Source organism: Mesoplodon densirostris, chromosome 16, assembly GCF_025265405.1.
Source record: "Mesoplodon densirostris isolate mMesDen1 chromosome 16, mMesDen1 primary haplotype, whole genome shotgun sequence".
Taxonomy (NCBI): Eukaryota; Metazoa; Chordata; class Mammalia; order Artiodactyla; family Ziphiidae; genus Mesoplodon; species Mesoplodon densirostris.
Window position 1 is genome coordinate 16708353 of NC_082676.1, and position 24478 is coordinate 16732830.

The 24478-nt window shown below is 44.3% G+C and overlaps 1 protein-coding gene across 2 annotated transcripts in view; it reads right to left on the bottom strand.

Annotated features, from left to right (window-relative positions):
• Positions 1-24478, bottom strand: part of TOX2 (TOX high mobility group box family member 2) — a 147894-nt gene that overhangs the window by 67065 nt on the left and 56351 nt on the right. The gene's annotated exons all lie outside the window — the stretch shown is intronic.

Below are 24478 nucleotides of genomic sequence, written 5' to 3' on the forward strand. Positions count from 1 at the left end.
CCACGGACATATGGTCACCTTATCTTTGATAAAGGAGGCAGGAATGTACAGTGGAGAAAGGACAGTCTCTTCAATAAGTGGTGCTAGGAAAATTGGAGAGGGACATGTAAAAGTATGAGATTAGATCACTCCCTAACACCATACACAAAAATAAGCTCAAAATGGATTAAAGACCTAAATGTAAGGCCAGACACTATCAAACTCTGAGAGGAAAACATAGGCAGAACACTCTATGACATAAATCACAGCAAGATCCTTTTTGACCCACCTCCTAGAGAAATGGAAATAAAGACAAAAATAAACACATGGGACCTAATGAAACTTCAAAGCTTTTGCACAGCAAAGGAAACCATAAACAAGACCAAAAGACAACCCTCAGAATGGGAGAAAATATTTGCAAATGAAGCAACTGACAAAGGATTAATCTCCAAAATTTATAAGCAGCTCATGCAGCTCAATAACAAAACAACAAACAACCCAATCCAAAAATGGGCAGAAGACCTAAATAGACATTTCTCCACAGAAGATATACAGACTGCCAACAAACACATGAAAGGATGCTCAACATCTTTACTCATTAGAGAAATGCAAATCAAAACTACAATGAGATATCATCTCACACCAGTCAGAATGGCCATCATCAAAAAATCTAGAAACAATAAATGCTGGAGAGGGTGTGGAAAAAAGGGAACACTCTTGCACTGCTGGTGGGAATGTGAATTGGTACAGCCACTATGGAGAACGGTATGGAGGTTCCTTAAAAAACTACAAATAGAACTACCATATGACCCAGCAATCCCACTACTGGGCATATACCCTGAGAAAACCGTAATTCAAAAAGAGTCATGTACCAAAATGTTCATAGCAGCCCTATTTACAATAGCCCGGAGATGGAAACAACCTAAGTGTCCATCATCGGATGAATGGGTAAAGAAGATGTGGCACATATATACAATGGAATATTACTCAGCCATAAAAAGAAACGAAATTGAGCTATTTGTAATGAGGTTGATGGACCTAGATAGAGTCTGTCATACAGAGTGAAGTAAGTCAGAAAGAGAAAGACAAATACTGTATGCTGACACATATATATGGAATTTAAGAAAAAAAATGTCATGAAGAACCTAGGGGTAAGACAGGAATAAAGACACAGACCTACTAGAGAATGGACTTGAGGATATGGGGAGGGGGAAGGGTAAGCTGTGACAAAGTGAAAGAGCGGCATGGACATATATACACTACCAAACGTAAGGTAGACAGCTAGTGGGAAGCAGCCGCATAGCACAGGGAGATCAGCTCGGTGCTTTGTGACCGCCTGGAGGAGTGGGATAGGGAGGGTGGGAGGGAGACGCAAAAGGGAGGGGATATGGGAACATATGTATATGTATAACTGATTAAATTTGTTATAAAGCAAAAAATAAAAAAAAATTTTAAAAAAGATTGTTGTGGCTACTCAGAAGCCACTGCAATTTCATATGAATTTGAGGATCAGCTATTCCATTTCTTCCTAAAAAGGCCGGTGGAAACTTGATAGAGATTGCACTGCATATGTAGATTGCTTGGGGAGTACTGCAATCTCACCAAAATTAAGACTTCCAATTCATGAGCACAGGATGTCTCCCCCATTTGCTAAGGTCTTCTTTAATTTCTTTCAGCAGTGTTTCATAGTGTTCACTGTTCAAGTCTTTCACCTCCTTGGTTAAATTTATTCTTTTGCATGCTGGTATATATGAAATTGTTTCTTAGTTCTTTTTTTTTTTTTTTTTGGATTGTTCATTGTTGGTACATGGAAACACAACTGATTTTTTTTTTTTTTTTGCGGTACACGGGCCTCTCACTGTTGTGGCCTCTCCCATTGCGGAGCACAGGCTCCGGATGCGCAGGCTCAGTGGCCATGGCTCATGGGCCCAGCCACTCCGCGGCATGTGGGATCTTCTAGGACCGGGGCATGAACCCGTGCCCCCTGCATCAGCAAGCGGACTCTCAACCACTGCGCCACCAGGGAAGCCCACAACTGATTTTTGAATATTGATCTTATACCCCGAAACTTTGCTGAATTCATTTATTATCTGTTTATCATAATTTTAAAGAAAAGCAGAAATTCCACACTGCTGGAGGAACAACAACAATAACAACAACAACAAATGGAAAAGAAAATAGAACCTGATCAAACCAACAAAAATCTGAAAAGAAAAAAAGAAAATAGAAATGAACTATGAAACATGATAAAGAACCTTCAAAAATGACAGTATATTAAGACTAAATATTAGTAATCACAATAAATACAAATGATTTCAATTCTTTTATTAAAAGATAAAACATTAATATTTTGATTAAAATAAATGAATCCAGCATATGACATTTATAATAGGCATGCATGAAATAAAGTGACACAGAAGGTTAAAACTAAGCCGGTATATCAGGCAAATAAAAAGCAGAAGTGGCAAAATTAATCACAAGTTAAGTACAATTTGGGGCAAAAGGCATAAAAGAGACTAAGAGTAATACTTAAGTTGATAAATGACACAATCCACTAAGAAGAAATGACAGACATAAACTTTTATGTAGACGGATAAATCACAGGAATATAAAACGTTGAAAAACTGTTAGAAGTACAAAGTGGATTTAACCAAACCATAAACATGAAGAGACGCTAACACATCTCTTCAAAAACTGATAAATGAATCAGATAGAAATGAGTAAGGACAGAAGATTTGAATAACACAATTTCCTCTCTTGATTTGTCTCAAATTTAAAGAACACACATTCTTTTCAAATGTCCATGGAACACTTAAAAAACATGAGCATGTAATAACTACTCAGATAATCTCAAACTGTTCAAAAGGCAGGGATGATATAAGCCACATTCTAGGATCTAAATGTACTAACCTAGTTTTTAATTAAAAAGAAAAAAAGGGCTTCCCTGGTGGCGCAGTGGTTGAGAGTCCGCCTGCCGATGCAGGGGACGCGGGGTCGTGCCCCGGTCCGGGAAGATCCCACATGCCACGGAGCGGCTGGGCCCGTGGGCCATGGCCGCTGAGCCTGCGCGTCCGGAGCCTGTGCTCCGCAACGGGAGAGGCCACAACAGTGAGAGGCCCGTGTACTGCAAAAAAAAAAAAAAAAAAAAAAAGAAAGAAGAAAAGAAGGGAGAGAAGGAGGGAGCAGAAAATCATGGAGGGAAACGGACCCTCCTAAATACTTGGGCATTTTAAAAGCAATCTTCTAAGTAACTTTTGGGTTAAAGAGGAAATCACAACTGAAATTACAGACAATGAGAACACTAACCTGACAAAACCTGTAAGAGGTGGACAATGGAAAATTTACAACTTTTTACCTAAATGAATTTATTGGAAGATAAGGAAGACAAAATAGATGAACTCAGCACTCAATTCAAGAAGCTAGAAATAGAAACAAGAGAAACCAAAAGTCAGTAGAAGACTAATAAAATAGAAAACAAACTTTAGAGAAATACAGGAAAGAGATGGTTTCTTGAAAAGGCTAAGAAAATAGTAAACCACTGACAAGAAAAAGGACATCCAAAAAAGGAATGAAAAATACATTGATTCTTTGAAAGTTGTTGAGAATTCCTTTGTGACAGAGTATAAGGCTATCATAAATGTTTATTATTTTCAGCTTCATTCTGCTGTTTAAATCTTCTAAATAACTATTAGTTTTCTTTTTCTGTTTGATCTATTGGTTTCTGAGACAGGTAGGTCAAAAAATTGCCACCATGATTGTGATGTCATCAGTTTCTTCCTGTATGTCTATTTTTGGCTTCATATATTTCAGAGCTATGTGGTTAAGTATTTACATATTAATGATTATTGTATCTTCTTGGGGAAGGGTACCTTTCATTATGCAATGGTTTATCCAATTAATGCTTACTAGAAAGTTCTCAGACTGACATTTGGATTACCCATTTCCATCCCCCAGCCCGATGCTGTATAGGCAGAAGGTTCACTGAGGGGGGATCTATAGGCGTAGAGTGTGGTTTGGCTTTCCTTCCATCCTGAAACCCCACTTTCGAGCCAAGTGAGAAAGACCCCAGTAGCACAGCTTGTTGGGACTCGGAATGCAACACAAAAGGGGAGGTGACACCTCATTCCGTGGTGAGTCTGGTGAGAAAGAAAGAGCTCTCAGGCGGACCCAACTTGTGTCCCCAGAGTTGAGAGGCTCTGTGACTGGAAGGTTTTGAAAGATGGGAGGAGAGCAGAAGCTGCCTGAAATGTCAGGGCCGGGAGAGATTGAGAGAATGAGAGCGGGTCAGAGAGCAATCTGCACGTCCCTGGTTTGGCAAGTTAAGGATATGTGAGTTGCTGGGGGCAGGTGAAAGCTAAGGACAGCGGTTGGCTGAAGGCATCTAAAGAGGCCCCACCCAAGATGGTAGCCTGACAGGGCAGGGGGATCTCAGCAGCGGGAGGTATGTCAACAGGTATACCACCCACAGAGCAGGTCACAAGAGGTGAGCTGCAGAGTGAATCCCCAGCTCAATGTGCCCCATGGAAAAGAGCCAGCGTGTGAGAGCCTGCTACAACAGCAGGCACGGAGGGTAGGACTTCAACAGTACTAGTCAGCGAGATGTTTTGACCCTAGCCCTTAATCCTGTCTTACCCTGTCCTGATCCTGGAGTCTCGAGCAGCATCACAGGAAATGGGAGTGGCTGGAGAGGTAACAGACCACCCCCATGCCCACTGCAGGTTTCCAAGACAATGAGCCAGGAAGGAAAGAACATGGGATGGACCTCTGCTTTCTTGTATCCTGTGGAGTCCAGTCCGCTGAATAACCCAGAGTAACAGCAACAACACCTTATGTTGACACAGGACTTTGGGGTTCCAAATGCTTCCACATATTACACATATTTTTCCCATAAAAGCCTGAAGATTCTTGGAATACATAATCAGTGAGTATATATATATATTTTTTAATCTACAGAAACAACGCTGTCTTTGGACTTAGACTGACCCGGGGGAATTCCAATCCTGCCACTTACTTGCTGAGGAACCTTTGGCAATTTATCCCAACTACCTACTCCCAGTGTCTTTATCTACAAAACCCCACCTAACAGCTGAGAGAATTATATGAGGAAACAGATGTGAAAACACAGGAACAGAAGTCAACACAATCCCCTCCCCCGCACCCAAGGAGGGGACAAAAGAAAGACCTCGGGGTGTAAGCAGAACAAGTGTTACATATCTTTTCCATTTTGGAAACTGAGGTTCGAAAAGGCAAAATGACTTATCCAAAGTCACACGGGTAGCATTTATGGTAACAAGGACAAGAAGCCCTGACTGTCTGGGGCCAACACAGATGCCACCATGATTCATGCCCCCCCTAACATGTACATCAATCCTGATTAGCCCAGGACAGGCCTGCTTTACGCCGCTTGTTCTGGGGTAATTTTTAATAGTGCCTTCTTTCACTTTAAAATTGTCCTGGTTTGGACAATAAACTATATGATGGCCACCTACCATCCTAACAAATCAAACCTACACCCTATAAGAACATCTCAGCTAGAGGACAGTCCTTCAATTCAGTGTTTCCTGACTCTGTTTTCAAAACAAGGAAAATGGCATCTTACCCAAACCTGAAACCCCATCAACTGGATCAGGGCACCCAGCGCCGTAACTTCTTATTATGTGTACAGTAATTTTATAGAATTCAGTGGGGACTGAAATGCAATTTTGTCAGGCTTGTCTGTGTCCATAATGACCGAGTCAAATTAATCATCTTGGATAATACCCCTGTGTCACCCGTCCCAGAGGTGTTTAATAGAATCTTTCTGATTCATGTCTCGCAGTCCATCAGATCTGGAGTATTGCCACCCTTCTGAAAATCGGTACAATTATGCCTTCTTGTTGGGCTATCATTTTCCAGGACTAAAACATGCTTCTTAAAAATAAATAAATAAAATCCCATGCCATATATAAGCGAAGCAGGAGTGGAAAAGCCATATTGTTAAAATTAAATGTGGATTCTGGAGGTGGTGGCGGGGAGGAGGATGTAATAGATTTTTAAGCCTTTATTTACAGGCAGAACCTCCAAGTCATGGCAACAGGGAAAGAGGAGAGTGTAGCAAACTCTCCCACTGGTGGTCCTGATGCTGAAATGCTTGGATCGCAGCAGACAGAGGCATCATAATGTGATAATGACAACCAGTCACACTTGACATGAGTTTTGTTTACTAAAACTATATCTGGGAACAAACATGATAATCCCTGTGTGTTTTTTTGCCAGAAAATTATCTGAGTCACTTTAAGGTTCCGACAGCTTTCCAGACTGATATGCCTGTGGGGGATGTTTTGGGGAAAATGAGCCATTAGCAGTGGGGTCTCCTTCTTCTTTAGGGGGAATCAATCCCAGCAGAACTGAAGTAGCAAGGCTGGGGATAACTTGGGGCCACAGCTTTTGAGTAAGAGGGAGTGGCCTGAGCAGCAGGCATTACCCCATTTTACAGATAAGCAAGCTCACTTTTCCAGTAAGTGGCAGAGTTTTATTTTCATACTTTTTTACAATCACATATCCAACTGCCTCTTTGACATGTTCTCTTGGATGTCCTAGAGGAGAGGTCTGCAAATTTTTTCTGCAAAGATACAGATAATAAATCTTCTTGGCTTTGTGGGTCAGTCTCTGTTACAACTATTCAACTCTGCCACTGTAGCATGAAAATAGCCATAGACAATATTGAAACTAATGAACAGAGCTGTGTTCCAATAAAGCTTTATTTACAAATGACAAGTGGTGGGCCAGATTTGGCCCATGGGCCAAGGTTTGCTGACCCTTGTCCTAGAGGTGGTTTTTCTTCTCCATAGAACTTTTAGCATCTAACACACAATATTCTTGACTTTTTAAAGGTACTTATTGCCTGTTCCTGTCACTAGAATGTGAATTCGGCTGTTTGGTCACTGATTATCCCAAGGGCCAAGGACAGTGCCTTGCACATAGTAGGGCCTCAGTAAACATTTGCTGGATGAAATAATACAAGAATGAATGAGAATAGGGGTTTTGGACTATTGTGTTTGCTGTTGTATCTCCAGCACCTAGAACACTGCCTGGCACACAGTAGGTACTCAGTAGACTTTTTTTTTTAATGAATGAATGCATGAATGAATTTACTGATGGCCCACAGTGGTAGAGGGCTGGGCTCTGCACCATTTTCCCTGTAAGCTCTAAGAAGTCAGCAAAGGTCTAAGGTGGCCTTCTCCTTAGAGATGCTGCTTAGTACAAAGTAATTCTAACTTGACCCATGAGGGTCTCTTGGTTCCCTGTCCCCATCTTAGAAATCATCTTCCCATGAACGTGTCTGAATTCCAGCTCTGCCCTTGACAGTGTGTGTAACCTTGGGAAAGTCACTGCTCCTTTCTGGGCCTCAGTTATACCACCTGTGAAAAGAGAGAGTTGGACCAATGGATTTTTTAAACCCAAATTTAATCAGGTATGTGCCACTAATTCACAGGTACACAGGTAGACATGAGGCAGTGATGATTTTAAAAGCACTTTTAAATGATGAGCAGGCTCTCCAGTTGTTTCTGTGTTAAAATAGCCTCTGGGAAAAAATTATGTCTATTTGCAGCTTTTTTTTTCTTTTCCATTTCTACCTTTTGAAAACTACAGAAGTAGCATCACCTAAAAATGTGCCCAGCCAGCTGCCTGGGGATGAATGCACTGAAGTTCTCAGTGACTGGCCTTTGTGAGTGCTCTGAGGTCCTGTGACACTGGGATAAGCAGGGAAGTCCCCCAGTTCATGCTGCTCCAGGCACACTGCCCTGCTCAGACCCTTCCAAGGCTTACTGCCTTCACAGCAGGGTCCCAGTATCTGTCTGGCATCCAAGGACTCCTGCACCCGATCCTGCAGCATCACCTGACACCGAGCACAGTGAGTCATTGAAGACCTCAGGCACTGATGATGATGCTGGTGAGGCTCTGGTATCACCAGGCCCCTGGGTGTGCTGGTGTCTGCTCAGGCCATTGTCCTCCCAGGTGACACTTGCTCATCCTCAGAACTGCCACAATACTCTTCTGCCTTCCCAGGCACGGAGGACTGGGCACAGCACTCTAAGCCTGCTCTGTACAGAATGGAGCACGGCCTCCTTCTATGGCCTGGACCGCATGCTCCTGTTATTATGCTCCAAAAGTTCCATCAGGAGACTGCAACCCAGAGCTCTCCTAAGGTTTATTGTGCCTCTTCTGTGAGCCAGCTTGTGCTGTCCTGCTTCTCTTCAGCTTTGTTCAAACAATAATAACAGCAAAAATCTACATAGTACTTACCATGTACTAAGTGCATCCCTGTCCTATGTGCTTTTCATACATGAATTTATTAGTCTTTACAACAACTCTAGGAGGCAGGTCCTATTATTATACCCATTTCACAGAGGAGGAAAGGGAGGCACTGAGATATGAAACTTGCTGAAAGTCACACAGCTGGGAAGGGTTAGAGCCAGGATGCCAACCCAAAAGGCTAGCTCAGGGGATCTGAATCCTTCCAACAACCACTGACAACCTTGGAAGCAAATCCGCCTTCAGCCGAGCCTTTGGATGAGACCGCAGCCCTGATCGACATATCAACTGCAGTCTCATGGCAGATCTTGAGCCAGAGGCACCCAGCTAAGCCACAGCTGGACTTCTGACCCACAGGAATTACGAGATAATTAATACATGTTATTATTATATTTAAAAGCCTAGCTCATGAATTGGTACTCTTAATAACTGTGTGATTCTGCCTCTTTATAAATAGGCGGGGGAATTCCCTGGTGGTCCAGTGGCTAAGACTCCACACTCCCAATGCAGGGGCCCCAGGTTCGATCCCTGGTCAGGGAACTAGGTCCCACGTGCCGCAACTAAGAGTTCGCATGCCGCAACTAAAGATCCCGCATGCCGCAACTAAGACCTGGCACAGCCAAATAAATAAATAAATAAATAAATAAATATTTAAAAGAAATAAATAGGAGGGACGGGCTCCCTCAGGAGCGATGCTGAAGTTCTGTGTTGATTCTGTCTCTGTGGGCAGCTCCCAGCTGCCTCCTCCCTCATTCTCTGATCCCTCCTCTTTAGCAGTCCTTTAGCAGGTGGGCATATGCCTGTGCCCTGCTTACGAGGCCCTTGAACGTGGACCCTCCCTCTTAATGCTTTAGGGAGACACTGTACCTCACACCGTGCCTCTCAATCTGTAATGTGCACACAGATCACCTGGGGACCTTGTGAAAATGCAGGTTGTGACTTAGGAGGCTGGGGTGGGACCTGAGATGCTGCATTTCCAACAAGCTTCAGGGGATGCTGCTGGTCCATGGATCACACTGTGGATAGCAAGGCCTTAGGTATTCAAGGCATAGACTTTGACCCAGACAGACCATGGTCCAAATGCCAGTTCTGTCACATCCCAGCTAGGAGTCCTTAACCTCTGAGAGGTGAAAAGACTTACCCAAGGTCACATAATAAACCTGGAGCCACAAACAGAATGCTGTGTTCTGACTTCTAGTCTAGAGTCTCAAAACTACAGCTAAACCCACCCTCCTGAGTTCTGGGCCTGGACATGGGTGTCTGGGTGTGTGCATGTATATGCCCTGTATTATGTGTCACATATGTAAATGAGTGTGTGTGCAGACACGTACATATGCTTCAAAAATGTGTATGTGAATGTGCCTAAGGTCAGCACACGGGCCAGGGGATTTATGAGAGTTTTCATTCATTCATTGACTCCCTCACTCAGCTCCTACTATGTGCCAGGTCCCCACTCCCATGAAGCCAACAGGCTAGGAGGGAGGCAACCATAACGCAAATAAAAAACTCAATTGTGTGTGTCTGTATGTGTGTGTATTGCTCACAACAGCTCCAACAGCTAGGTGCCCTTATCCACTTCACTGAGGAAACCGAGGCACTGAGAGGTTAAGTAACTTGCCCAGGGTCACAGAGTGATGCTTAACGCATGCAAAGGTGCATATCAGCAAGCATGCTGGGGTGAGTGTGATGTGCACATATGCTTGTATTTGTGCATAAGTGTCTGCAAACAAGCGTGTGTGTGTGTGTGTGTGTGTGTGTGTGGAGTGCGCATGTGCCAAGAAGCACTTTTCCACAGACAGCTCCAAATACTCCATAAACAAGATTTTCTGGCACCACAATATAGCATCACAGCAAAACACACATTCATGCACATTGTTTTTAGATGTTTGTGTTTTCAAAGTTTTCCTAAAATTCTGTCCACAGAGACATGGGGGTGGAGGTGGGGGCCTGCAGAGCAGAGCAGATCTGGGGAAGCCCACACCACCTGCTTCCCTGGGGCAGCCATGGCTGGAGCACTTTCACAGCTCATCACCCATTATGAGGCTCAAAGAATTTTTCCCCTCCCAAGAAGTTAAATAAATTGCTCAGGCTGTAAAGGGCTAGTCCAGCCACACCCCAGTGGGAATGCAGCTCACCCTGGTGAGCTGACTGACACAGATACAAATGACCAAATCTGTCTAGGTTCCCTTCCCCATCACACCGCATCTCTAAAAATAGAGACATCTACACAACTGCCTTGATAATTCTTTTTCCTCTTTATGGAAGCATAGGATATCAACAGAAAGTGCTCAAGGCATAAAGGGACAGCTCAATGATGAATCTTGATGAAGCAAACAGACTTGTGTAAACAGCACCCAAATGAGGGGAGAAAGCCTACCAACATTCCCAAAGCCCCTCAAGGGCCCTCATTACCACCCCCATCAGGATAACCACAACTCAGATCTCTATCATCATACAATAGTTTTGCCTGTTCACGTGCTTTATGTAAATGAAATCATATAGAATGTTCTGTTTGGGTGTTTGGCCTCTTCCACTCAACCTGGTATTTGTGAGATTTATGCACGTGGTTATAAATCACTCTTCATTGCTGCGTAGTATTCCACTGTGTAAGAATATTCTGCAATCCTCTATCCAGTCTGCTGTTGATGGGCGTTTGGATTGTTTCCAGTTTCATGCTTTTATGAAAAGTGCTGCTATGAACATTCTTATACGTGTCTTTGGGTGTTCCGATGAATGCATTTCTGTTGAGTGAACACTTAGTGGTTGAATTACTGGGTCACAGAGCTTTAGATACTGAGAACTGGTTTTCCAAAATGGTTGTACCAATTTTACACAGCAATGTATGAGGACACCAGTGCCTGCACATCCTTGCCTGACTGGGTATCTCTGTCTTTTCCATTTTCTACATTTTGAGGGGAGTATTTAATAATGTCAAATCTTCCTCACCCCTTTTCCTGTTCTTCTTCTCCCATTGCTATGTCCGGCAATGTTTATTAAGGCCAGCAGGAAGAATAAAACTACAACTGCTCCATGTTTATACATCACACAGATACAACCACCAGCCACAGCACACCCACCCTTGAGGGCCATCCCAGCACATTAAATAACCCAAAGTAGCACAGGTGATGCGAAAGGCCTTGAGCTGTTATAGAGAACTTTATTTAAGGTTTTCTTGAGGGGACTTTGAACAGGACATTCCACCTCACAATGCAAAGCAAGGCTTCCGCAAGGCTCTCCGGAAGCCATCTCTCTCCCCAAAGCCAACACTCATTCCTATGGCTTATCTCCCCAGCCTTCCCCAGCCAGGCACACCCTCCCCTCCAGGCTGTGCACCCCAGCTCCCCCAGCTTCCTGAGAGCTGCCCTCTCGCTCGATGCCCTTGGGTAGCTGTTCAGACTCTGCCACCAGCAGTCTCTCTTGAGACCCCACTGCTGGCCTGGCTTGAGGGTATCTGGGCTGGATTTCTGTTTACCTGAAACACAAGCCTCATCTAATTCATTCCACCCCAGTCCTATGTTAAAAAAAAAAAAAAAAAGTTCCCCGAAAACTGGAGCCACCGAACATTTACCTAGCTCCTTCACTTTTTGCTTCTCTTCCCTACACTGCAAATTCTATCAACAAAAACAAAAACTTTATCAAGTTCCTATCATATCTAGCACTGATTGAGCTGGTTACCTTAGACCCATTCACCTGGTCCTCTTAACTAACCCACACCCACTTAACCAGTCTAACTCAACTGAACTACTTAACTAAGCTACACCCACTTCTGGTTTTTTTTAACCTGCAAGGTAGGTAATAATACCCCCATTTTACAGAACTAGAAAGTGAGAACAAGAGAGGTTAAGTAATTTGGTCAAGGTCACACGGGAGAACAAGACAGAAGCAGGAGTCCCATGGGGCGCAGACCTGCCACTCACGCTCACCTGACTCACCTGAGTCTCTTGCACTCCATAGTCTCCAGGGGCTGGCAGGATGAGGGATGCCAGGCCTGGCAGAGGCAATCACATCACGCCCGCACCTTTGTTCCCCATCAGAGTCTCAGGCTTTGAGTATATGAGAGACAGAGAAACTGGCTGTCTAGACCACATGAAAGCCTTTTAATATTAATGATATGTGAATCAAGGAGGCTTGGCATGCCCAGCTGTTCCCTGGAGCACTGGCTTAGAGGGTGGTCAAAGGGAGGAGAGTGGGGAGGGGTCAGATATCTTCAATGGGTTGGCGATTATCAGAAGGCATCTTCTACTCTTTTTGTGATTTTTTGGGGGGGGGCATTTATTGGCACATTTAAAAGCAAGATAATTCTAATATCTTTTCAATTTCAACCCTTCACATAATTTGATTGGCATTAGATTAAATAGCTGACTTGTCTCCTCTTTGCTGATATTTCTGATGCTGTTTTTAATCTCCTGTGCCCAGCACGTCCTGGGTGGATGACTTTGGCAAGCTGTTTTACCTTCCTGAAAGTCAGTTTCTTCATCTGTAAAGTGGGTACTTTAATAGCACCTCATGCTAACTACCATTTGCCATGCACCAAGCCCCATAATAAAAACTTCGGGTATAAATGTATCTTATTTACTTCCCCCCACATCATTTTGAGGAACTTCTAAAGACAAAATTGAGGCTCAGAAAAGTTGGTTGACTTGTCCAAGGTCACCCAGCCATGAAATGTCAAGACCAGAATTTGAGCCCAGGTCAGTTTGTCTTCCCTGTCATTACCTTTATAACTCATCTGACCAACAACATCTCTTTATTGCTGCCCAACATGGGCTGAAACCTCACTCAGAGCCACTAGACTCCATCTCAGGGGCCCCTCCAGCCTAGGGGAGACTCAGCCAGGTTGGGGAGACCAGTCTCTGGTCACTTGAAACGACACTAGGGACTTCCCTGGTGGTGCAGTGGTTAAGAATCCACCTGCCAATGCAGGGGACACGGGTTCGAGCCCTGGTCCAGGAAGATCCCACATGCCACGGAGCAACTAAGCCCATGTGCCACAACTACTGAGTCTGTGTGCTACAACTACTGAAGCCCATGTGCCTAGAGCCAGTGCTCCACAATAAGAGAAGCCACCGCAATGAGAAGCCCACGCACAGCAACGAAGAGTAGCCCCCGCTCGCTGCAACTAGAGAAAGCCCACACGCAGCAATGAAAACCCAACACAGCCATAAATATATATATATATATATATATATATATATATATATATATATATATATATATATATATATATATATATAAAGACACCAGTCCCTCCTAGAATCTCAGGCAGGGGGTGGAAAAGGCTGATCCATCAAAAGACATAATCTAGAAGGTCCCTCAGAGGCACCCATTCAGCCCACATTCACAGATGCAAAAACCAGGGCTCAGAGAGGCATGACCTACCCAAGGGCACACAGTGAGAGAGGCTGAAGAGGGCCAGAGCCAGGACTCAGCACCATCCTGGAAAGGTCCCCCATCTGGCCCATTTCGACTTCCTGATCACTGGGTGATCTTGCATTGCAGCAATGAACAAGTGTGTTAAATCAGGGACTCTCCTACCCTCCCCAGCAAAGACTCAGGCCCTACAGAGGATGCTGAGTTCCAGGTGGCTGGGAGTGGCCGAGGGGTGCTGTTTTAAAGAAAATCCTTGAAATTACGTCTTCAACCCAATGCTGTTCCCTCCCCCAACCCATAAACTTCCTGCACCATCTTCATTGTTTCCATCCCATTTAGAGAGAGTGAACGTTTCCTGGGATTCAATTTCTCTCATAATAGTTGGAAGGAAACAAAACTACATGCTGTAAACATTCACTGCATTGTACGAGAAACATCAGCATGACGGGGGAGGTGTAATAAGTGCAGACCCAGGTCTCCCACCCCCAAGCCCCGACCCCACAAATCCGTCCCCTAATGCCTCCCATGCCTGTGCCCTCAAATATCTAAACATCTCACAGCCAGGAATCTAGAGCTTTAAAATAAATATATATATTTTAGCTATTGGAATACATAATTAAGATTGGTGAGGTGTAAGTACCGACTCCTTCTCAGCGGTTTTCTCTCAATGAAAAACCTCTCAAGAGAGGCTGGCCCATTTTTCTGAGCACGTGTGTAGGACAGGTGAGGGAACATTCATTAGTTCAGCCTGACATATACTCAATTCTCTCCGTATACATATCATGTTTTTTTTTTCCTTCCTTGCATTTTCTTCTCCAGCTGCGAAGTGATATTAAATTTCATCAGATTTGAACAAAATCTGTGGTCTTGAAACAGTTTCCCTTAAGGCCCCTCATATTTATTCAGAATTCATGAATCATGTTCCGATAACAGAACCGTAATTATTTTTAAAGTGTGATGTTTGTGGCTTTAATAGGAAATGCTTGCAAAAGGCCTTTTCTCGTTGCTTGTTTGTAATCTTAGCAGTAATCACCGCTGTTCCCTTCTCTGCACCACAGCAGGCAGAACACAATTTCATTTTCATATGAATCGGGAACTCTTCACCCAGGTTTTAATTAAAGCAATAAAAGCCATGTCATCTTTGCCCTTTACGATGTACACAGATTCAGAGGCCAGAGTTACTAAGCCTAGAATCTTAGATTTCAACAGTGGCAGGAGGTCTCTGGGTCCCGGGACATTTGCTGGAGGTATTTTTGTTTGTTTCAAAAAGACTCAACCACCCCTCTCTCTGTGGCTGCAGTTGCCTTCTCTGTTAAACAGGAAAGCAACCATACCTACCTGAGATGAAATGAGACCAGCCATGGAAAACATTTAGCCCCAGTGCCTGAGCCCAAGGAAGTTCCCAGTAAATGTTCAGTATCAGCAGCAGCAGCATTATTTAGGGCTGGAAAAAGCCGACAGACCACCTGCCTTCATTATTCTCAGGAGAGAACTGAGGCTCAGAGAGATACCAACACCAGGTGAAAGGAACAGGGCAGAGCTGAACCTGGAACCCAGAGCTCCTGGCTCTTTCCCCGTTCTGGGCATCCTACACTGCCCCCTGCTGGAAGGAGGCTGCACATCGACCCAGTCTAGGTCTATGCTTGACCCAAGTGGTTAAGAAAAACAGACCAGGCACCCCTGGGGATGGGGCTGACATCCTTCTCTTTCTCCAAGGTCCCATCCAGACCACTGTCTACCTTCCCTACAAATCCCACCCCACCCCACTCAGCTCCATCAGCATCCAGCGGCTCATGCAGCTCCAGCTCACCTCCTTTCCCCATCACGCTCCCAGCCTTCAGCTCTAGGCTCCGACTTCCCATCCATCGCATGCCAGCACCATCCCAAGTCCCTTCAGCTCGGCCACCACGCTGATGCTGGGCTCTCAGCTCCTCCCTCCCCAGGCACGTCTGCTCCACTCTGCCAACACCCCCTCCCCAGACGCACCCAAGACTCCATCAACGCCCATGGCTGCTCACCTTCGAATCACCACCCGCTTCCCACTCCGTGACTCAGGTGTCCTCACTGTCCAGCTCCTCCCTCAGGGACTCTCTGAGCCTGCGGTTCCCTCTCTTCTGTCCTTATCCAGCTTGGGTTCCCTGATCCTTCACTTCAGTCTCTCTCTTGGGCAACGAAGCTTGAGTGTCCTTCTGGTACACCTGCCTGGCAAATCCTTGCCCTGATTCACCCAACTGTCTGCCCTTACAGCACCTGCACCAAGAACTCAGTCTTCCACAATCCATGACAAATATCACAGACTGGCCCCATCCCCTTAGACCTCCAGTGCCCTGACTGTCAGGAGGTGACCCGGCCACTCACCAACCTCTCTGAGAAGACAGGTGCATACAGGGGCGGACGCCCTCTCCTCTGAGCGATCCCATCTACAAAGCCACACTCCTTTCCTCCTTGGTCCCTGCTTCTGGCCAAGGCCAGAGCTTCCACCTCTGGGCAGGACCCACCCCTCCCACCCTCTCCCAAAACTTAAGCCATCAATTAACTCTTTCCTGTCCTGAGCCCTGAGCATCACCCTCTCTTCTGGATGCCTTCCATCAAGATTAATTCTAAAGACTCTATCATTTTAAAAAAATCCTTCCAAGGAGTCCTCATCTCATTGAGCTATGGCCCTTGCTCTTGTCTTCCCCAGCCAGACTTCTCAGACATTGTCTAGACTTGCCATTTACGTCCTCACCTCACACTCCCTCCTCCATCCACCCTGGGACCTGTAGGACATACCCTACACATCAGAACTACTTTTTCTGAGGTCCAGGATGACTTTCTCTTTGCTAAAACTATTGGACGTATCTCAGTTCCTATTCCAACCAACCCCTCAGAAGCATCGACCTTCTGCTGCTTCTTGTTTAAATTTTATTTAATTGTTTGAAGTGATACTAAATCCTCATGGTTGAAAACCCCTGAAAAGGTCAGTGAAGAGTCTTTTTGCTACCCTTGTCTACCACCCCAGTAACCATAACACACACACACACACACACACACACACACACACGATGTACAATGTCACTTTTACTAGTTTCCATATATCCTTCCAGAGTTACACACGCACACAGAAACATACATTCTTACTATCCTTTTGGCATAAATGGTAACATACTGTACTTACTGTTCATCATCTTGCTTTTTTCAGGAAATAACGTATCAAAAGAACTCTATCACTTCCAGCCACACAGTATTCCATTTCATATATGTACATAATTTCTGAAACTAGTCCCATATTACTGCACATTTGGGGTTTTTTTCCAATTTTTTTGCCACCATAAACAGTAACAAAATGAATAATCTTGAATATGTCATTTCTCATGTATGCAGATATATCTGTAGGATATATTTCCAAAAAGGGAATTACTGGGCTAAAGGGTAATGCGTTTGTAATTTTGATAGATGCTGCCAATTATCCTTTCATAAGGGTTATACCAATTTACTCTCCTTTCAGTGATGTATAAAAGTGCCTCTTTCCCCTCAGGGGCTCCAGCACAGTGCATTATCAAACCTTTGGATTCTTGCCAATCTAATAGGTGAAAAATGGTAGTTTTGCTTCTCTTATGAACTATTTTTAGCATTTTGTCATATATTTAAGATCCATTTGTATTTCTTTCTCTGTAAACTATTAGTTCATATCTCCTGCCCATTTTTCCACCGGGGTTTTGAATTGATTTCTAGGAACTCTTTATATATGAGGGAAATCAGTCCTTTCAGTATACCATAAGTTGAAAACATTCTTGTCCAATTTTTCATTTGTCTTTGGCTTTACTTATGGTGTTTTGAGCATACCAAAGTTGTTTTGTATTTTAATTTATGGTCCATTTTTATGTCTTCTCTTTTAAGACTCTGAGTCGTGGAAATGCCTTTCCCACTCTGAAGTTGTAAAGTATACCTTAAAGATTTTTTTTTCTGGTGCCTTTATGGTTTCCTTGAGTACATTTAAATTTTTTGATTTATTTAAAGTTTATCCTTTGATAGGAAAGTAGCTGGATCCAACATAATTTTTCCCCAGATCCCCTCCCTCCTTCTTGGATCACTGGCATTGGCTTCTAAGGCTCCATGTTCTCCTCCTACTTCTCCAGCCACTGCTTCTCAACCTATCTCACAGGTGTCTTCTCCTCTACTTTGCCTTCAAATGATAGAGCTCAACATTTAAAAGTCATTGGTCCCCTACTCTTCTCACCCTCCTCTCTCCCTGTAAATTTCATTCTCTCAAGGTTTTAATACCATAAGCTGAGGACTTCCAAGTTCAGTTCCCCAATGAGCTCTAGACTTATACAACCTTCTAGCTACTTAGACATCTTTACTTGGATGAACATCTCAAATGGAACAAGTCTGGCCTCATCAAACCTGCACCTCCCCAGACCATCCCCAGCTTAGAAAGCTGTACCATCATGTTGGCAAACAGACTCATCATTGAAGCCTGGGAGTCATCCTTTACTCCCCTATTTCTCTCTCCCTCTGCATCCATCATCATCAAGATCTTCCGGCTTTATTTCCAAAACACATCTCAGATCCATCCACTTCTTCCCATCTCCTCTTTGCCTCTACACAATCTAGGACAATATATCATCCTTCACTTGGACTATTACCACACCCTCCCATTTGGTCTTCCTTCATCCACTCTTGTCACTGAGACCTTTTAAAACTGCAAATCTGATCACATCATTCAATCTCAGTCTCTCTGTGTCTCTCACTAACAAAGCCCAGTAACTTGCTTTGACTAATAAAATATGCTGGAAGTAGTCATGTGCCAGTTTTCTCTCTCTAACACATGCACGCACGCACACACACACACAAGCTCTTTCAATATTCTTTTTTTTTTAATTTTAAATTTTATTTTATTTATTTATTTTTGGCTGCATTGGGTCTTCGTTGCTGTGCGTGGGCTTTCTCTAGTTTTGGAGAGCGGGGGCTACTCTTCGTTGTGGTGCACAGGCTTCTCACGGCGGTGGCTTTACTTGTTGTGGAGCACGGGCTCTAGAGCGCAGGCTCAGCAGTTGTAGCACATGGGCTCAGTAGTTGTGGCTCACAGGCTCTAGAGCGCAGGCTCAGTAGTTGTGGCGCATGGGCTTAGTTGCTCTGCAGCATGTGGGATCTTCCCAGAGCAGGGCTCGAACCCGTGTCCCCTGAATTGGCAGGCAGATTCTTAACCAATGCGCCACCAGGGAAGCCCCCCTTTCAATAATTCTTAAAACAAAGTCTGAAATATTTAGCAGAAGTGGTATTTATAGATGGCCAATAGGCACATGAAAAAATGCTCAATATCTCTAATTATTAGAGAAATGCAAATCAAAACCACAATGAGGTATTACCTCACACTGGTCAGAATGGCCATCATTAAAAAGCCTACAAATAATAAATGCTGAAGGGAGTATGGAGAAAAGGGAACCCTCTTACACTGTTGGTGGGAATATAAATTGGTGCAGCCACTATGGAAAACAGTATGGAGTTTTCTTTAAAAAACTAAAGACAGAGTTGCCATGTGATTCAGCAATCCCAATCCTGGGCACATATCTGGAGAAAACTCTAATTCAAAAAGATACATGCACCCCAGTGTTCATAGCAGCACTATTTACAATAGCCAAGACACGGAAGCAACCTAAATGTCCATCGACAGATGAATGGATAAAGATGTGGCGCATATATATATATTACTCAGCCATAAAAAGAATGAAATAAGGCCATTTGCACCAACACGGATGGACCTAGAGATTATCATACTAAGTAGTCAGAAAGAGAAAGACAAATACCATATGATATCACTTATACGTGGAATCTAAAATATGATACAAATGAACTTATTTACAAAACAGAAACAAACTCACAGACATGGTTACCAAAGGGGAACGGGGTGGGGGAGGGAAAAATTAGGAGTTTGGGATTAGCAGACACAAACTACTATATATAAAATAGATAAACAACGAAGACCTACTGTATAGCACAGGGAACCATATTCAATATCCTGTAATAAACCATAATGGAAAAGAATATGAAAAATATATGTGTCTCTATATATATGTGTGTGTGTCTATATATATATATATATAGCTGACTCATTTTTCTGTACACCAGAAACTAACACAACACTGTAAATCAATTACACTTCAATTAAAAAAAGAAAAAGAAGTGGTATTTACAGCCATGAGAGTGGAAAATTCTACCCACAACTAGGAAGGCTGTAATGAGGAGGTGACATTTGCAGTGGCCATGAAAGAACAAATAGGCATTTGCTGGGTAAAAATGGCCAGGGGATTCCCATCAGAGGAAACACCGCACACAGAGGCGCAAGACCGTAAATGAGCACAAGAAGTGACCAGAGGTTCGTCTCGTGTGACCAAAGCATTATTTATGGTAATAAAAACAATAAAAAGAAGACATAGGTAGTTTTTTTGAACACTGGTACTTTACATACTATCTTAGGTTAGATTCTCTTAAGGTAGAGCTGAGACGGGAATTCCCATGAGAGTAACTTATTGAGAAGTGACTTTAGCAAAGGGGAGGGAGGGAAGCAGGAGAGGGCATGTGATGGAGCTGAGTAAGGATGTGGTCTCAGCTAGAGTTGGCTGGAACTCCACGGGGAGTGGCCCAGTTGGTCCCCCTTGAGACAAGGGGTGGGGCCTTCTAGACCATCTCCCATTCCCCTTCCTGGTTCATGGTTCCCATCTGGCAGAGAATTCTCTAAGGAAGGGTCAGCTGTGAATAGGTAACAGCCAATACTCACAATACCTGGATAATGGATGTCCTGAGCTGATGAAGGGAATCTGAAGGGGAGGTACCAACAGAATCCACATCGCACTCCTCGTTTACTTCTCAAAACACCTTGGGAGGCAATCATTACTCCTCCCATTTGACAGAAAGCTGACATAACTTACACAAGGGCATCTGGCTGGGATGTGGAAAAGCTGGAATTTGAATCCAGGACTGCTAAGACCCAAGCCTAGTTCCTTTCCTCTTCACCCTCATCCCAGGAAGAGGGAGAATCTTTCTGGATCACTTAACCAGGAAGTATCAATCCCTGTAACTCCTGAATGGGGAATCCTCTAAGGAGGGGAAAGAGCTGATTTCTTCTGGGCCCTACACCCCTAGAAGTTGCTGACGGGCCAGAAACCATGCCTGACAATGAGCTCAGACCACCCAGGAAAGTCTGGTACCAAAGAAACTCAAGGTCCAGGGAGGGAGGAAAAGTGATAATATATGAAAACTAAGGCAGCTATTCAGAAGTTTTGGAGAGACTTGCAAAAAGCAAACAATGAAGCAAGCATTTGCAAAAGAAACTTCAAGCCCATGAGAACTAGTTTGAAAGTTTTTACAAGGGGACACAGTTGGCTAATACATATCCTGTAGGAACCTCTGTCTCAGCTACAGAGATAAAGAAGATGGTGTTTCAGGAGAAGGTTAAAGAGTAGGTTTTTAACATGATAAAATTGCACTTTCTGGAAGCAAACATCTTCCAGAAATGGCTTCCTCCTTACATATAGAGCTTTGCACATAGAAGGTGCCCAATAAACATGTGGTGAATAGATGAAGCTTGTATTTAACTGTATTTATAAAATGCATTTCATGACATTTAGAGTGTTTATCCTCTGAATCCCCTATCAGCTATGAGACCTTCATTTGCCCACATGTGTATGTCAATCCTTCAATAATTGGAACAATACAATTCCTACAGCTGATGAGGCCCCACACCATGACTGGGTATTCATGTACAAATGTGCATGTGTGGGTTCAAGCAAGCATTCCAGGGAAGAGACTGGAAGGAAAGATAGAGAACTTTTGCCATTAAGAACTAGAGGACTTGTCCATCTACAGATGAATGGATAAAGAAGATGTGGTAAATACACACAATGGAATACTACTCAGCCATAAAAAACAAATGAAATATTGCCATTTGCAGCAACATGGATGGACCTAGAGATTATCATACTAAGTGAAGTAAGCCAGACAAAGACAAATATCATATGATATGACGTATATGGAATCTAAAAAAATGATACAAATGAACTTATTCACAAAACAGAAATAGACTCACAGACATAGAAAACAAAATTATGGTTACCAAAGGGGAAAAGGGAAGGAGGGATAAATTAGGAGTTTGAGACCATACACTACTATATATAATATAGATAAACAACAAGGACCTACTGTATAGCACAAGGAACTATATTCAGTAGCTTGTAATAACCTATAATGGAAAAGAATCTGTAAAAGAATATATACACATATATTTATATATATAAAATAACTGAATCACTTTGCTGTATACCTGAAACTAACACAACATTGTAAATCAACTATACTTCAATAATTAAAAAAAAAGCTGGAGGCCAGTGGAGCCCCACCAAGCCACAGGAGCTGCAGGTCCCAGAGGAGTCTTACTCTTCAGTAAAATCAGTGTGAACTACTTGGCACATGCTTCCCATATGTGAGTTTGTTAAAAGACCACACTGCTTTGCAGCACCTCCCATCAACAGAGTCTATTTCCCCATTCCCTGACTCTAGACTGGCCCTTTGACTTGTTTTGACCACATTCTAGAATATGTTAGAAGTAGTCATATGCCAGTTGGAAGCCTAGACCTCAAGAGGTCTTGCAGCTTTGGCTCTTGCTGCTCTGGGAGCCCTTTTCCCACCACGTGAACAAATTGAGGCTAGCCTGCTGGAGCACAAGAGACCATCTGGCATGGAAGGGAGTCCTCCATACCAATCAGCCCACAGCCTACCTGGCTGCTGACTGCTGCCACTTAAATGATCCTAGCCATGACCAGAAGAGCCACCCAGCGGAACTCAACCAAATTGCCAAGCCGTGGAATCATGAACTAGATAAATATTTATTGTTTTAAGCCACTAATTTTTAGCAGTGCATGTTATGCAGCAAAAGCTAACTGATACACTATGATAAGTCTAGATTGTAATTGCTAAGTCTGCTCAGGTCAAGGTTGGCTGGTGCCACCACGTGGACTCAGAGAATCCTGATATCTTTTCTATAAAGTTCTAAGTTAGGGAGACTCTCTGAGTGACAGCACAAGAGACTTGGAAGGACCCTTAGGGAGTCCAACCACCTCATTACACTGTTAAGGAAAGGCATTCATTACATAAGTACTTCCTGAGTGCCTCCTTTGTGCCAGGCATTATGGCCCAACAGGGGGGCACAACAGTGAATAAGAGAGACCAGATCCTGCTCTCAGGGAGGCCACAGTCTAGGGTAGAAACCAGATGTTATTCAAGTCATCCCACAAAAAAGCAGACAACCACAGTGACAAACGCTGTGAACTAAAAGGACATGGTACCATGAGACAGAATTACAGAGAAGGGACCTAATTTGGATTTGGGGGTCACCAAGAGCTCTCTAAGGAAGCAACATTTAGGCTGAAGCAAGTTGGTGGCAGCCTTGAGGTGGGAACGGAGCTCTCCACAGACACAGTGAGGTGTGTGGAGCTTTGAGTCCCAGCCCTGCAGGTTCAAATTCCATCTGTACTGACCCCTGGCTGAGTCAGTCAACGTCCTTGAGTCTCAGTTTCCTCATCTATGAAATGGGGTTAACGAAACTGTCTTACTTCTTCATGGTACGTCTCAAAGCGGTCGTGAAGGTCAGTTGAAATAACCACTGAGAAAAGGGCAAACTGTCGAGTGTTGGGTGAACAGCTGAAGCTACTGTTAGCAACTTGGCGGGGGGACATTTATTTGTTCTCCAGCTACCGTGCAAAGGACTGTGCCCCCCTCTGCCCAAGCCTAGAGCAGACGCGGAGCCCCACTGAGTCCCACTTGCCCTTCTTGGTGGAAGCACAGCACCAACCCTCTCCACTAGGGACTGAGCCAGGGCCGACTCCAGCATAGCACGGTTCTGAGAGCCAGGGCTCAGGATGTTAGCAAAATGCAGTTGAAACATTGTGAAAGGGCTCGGATAAGGTGTTCAGGAGTAAACTCTGGTCTTTTGAGACAATCACATTTCCAAGTGGGTTATGGACAATTCAGTGACTCTGTGATCTCTTCCAAAATGAGCATTTCCAGGACTGGAGTCTGGCTCACCAGTTCTTGCAGCTTGGCACAAGTCAGAACAATATACAAGCAGCTTCTCAGCAGCCCCCCTGGTGCTCACACGGTCACAGGCCATAGAAGGGGTGTGGCCTGGCGGGTCCACAGGCACACCCCTGCAGTGGCAGAGGAGGGGGCTGCAGCGCCCTGTAACAGAGGAGCTTCCACACCACGCTGGGATGACAACAGTGTCTTCCCTCACCGGCAGTGTTCCCTAGGGGCCACAAGCCCATGTCTCTCTCATCTGTGTCCCCTACAGCACCTCTCACAGAGTAGGGCACATAAATGTTTGTGAATTAATAGGCTTCTGTTTCCCCAGCTGGAAAATGTGGTCCCAGCCACCCAACTTGGACTGCCATGACCTCCACGACTACATAGCCAGAGGGGGGGCGGACAGCAGCTCCAGGGGCAGGCTTGTCCTCCAGCTCCCCAAGTTTCTCAGCAGCTATGAAACCCCTCTGCCCTCCATCCAGCACCCTAAGCTCCTGTCACCCAGCAGGCACCACTGCTTCAGGGAAGCATCTTCCAGGATGTTTGTGGGACCCTCCATGGGGTCCCAGACTATAGTGAAGACCCTCTCTGGCATCTGAGTCTCTAGCGGGGATACTCCCAGCTGAGAGAAACCTTAATTTCCAGAGACCAGGCTCTCAGTGGCAAATCTGTCCAACTGGCATCTGGGGCTCCCAAGGGGCTGGGCTGGAGCGGGGGACAGTCTTGCCCGGGGATGACTCAGCCCCTTTCACCGCCAAGAAAAGCTGCACAGAAA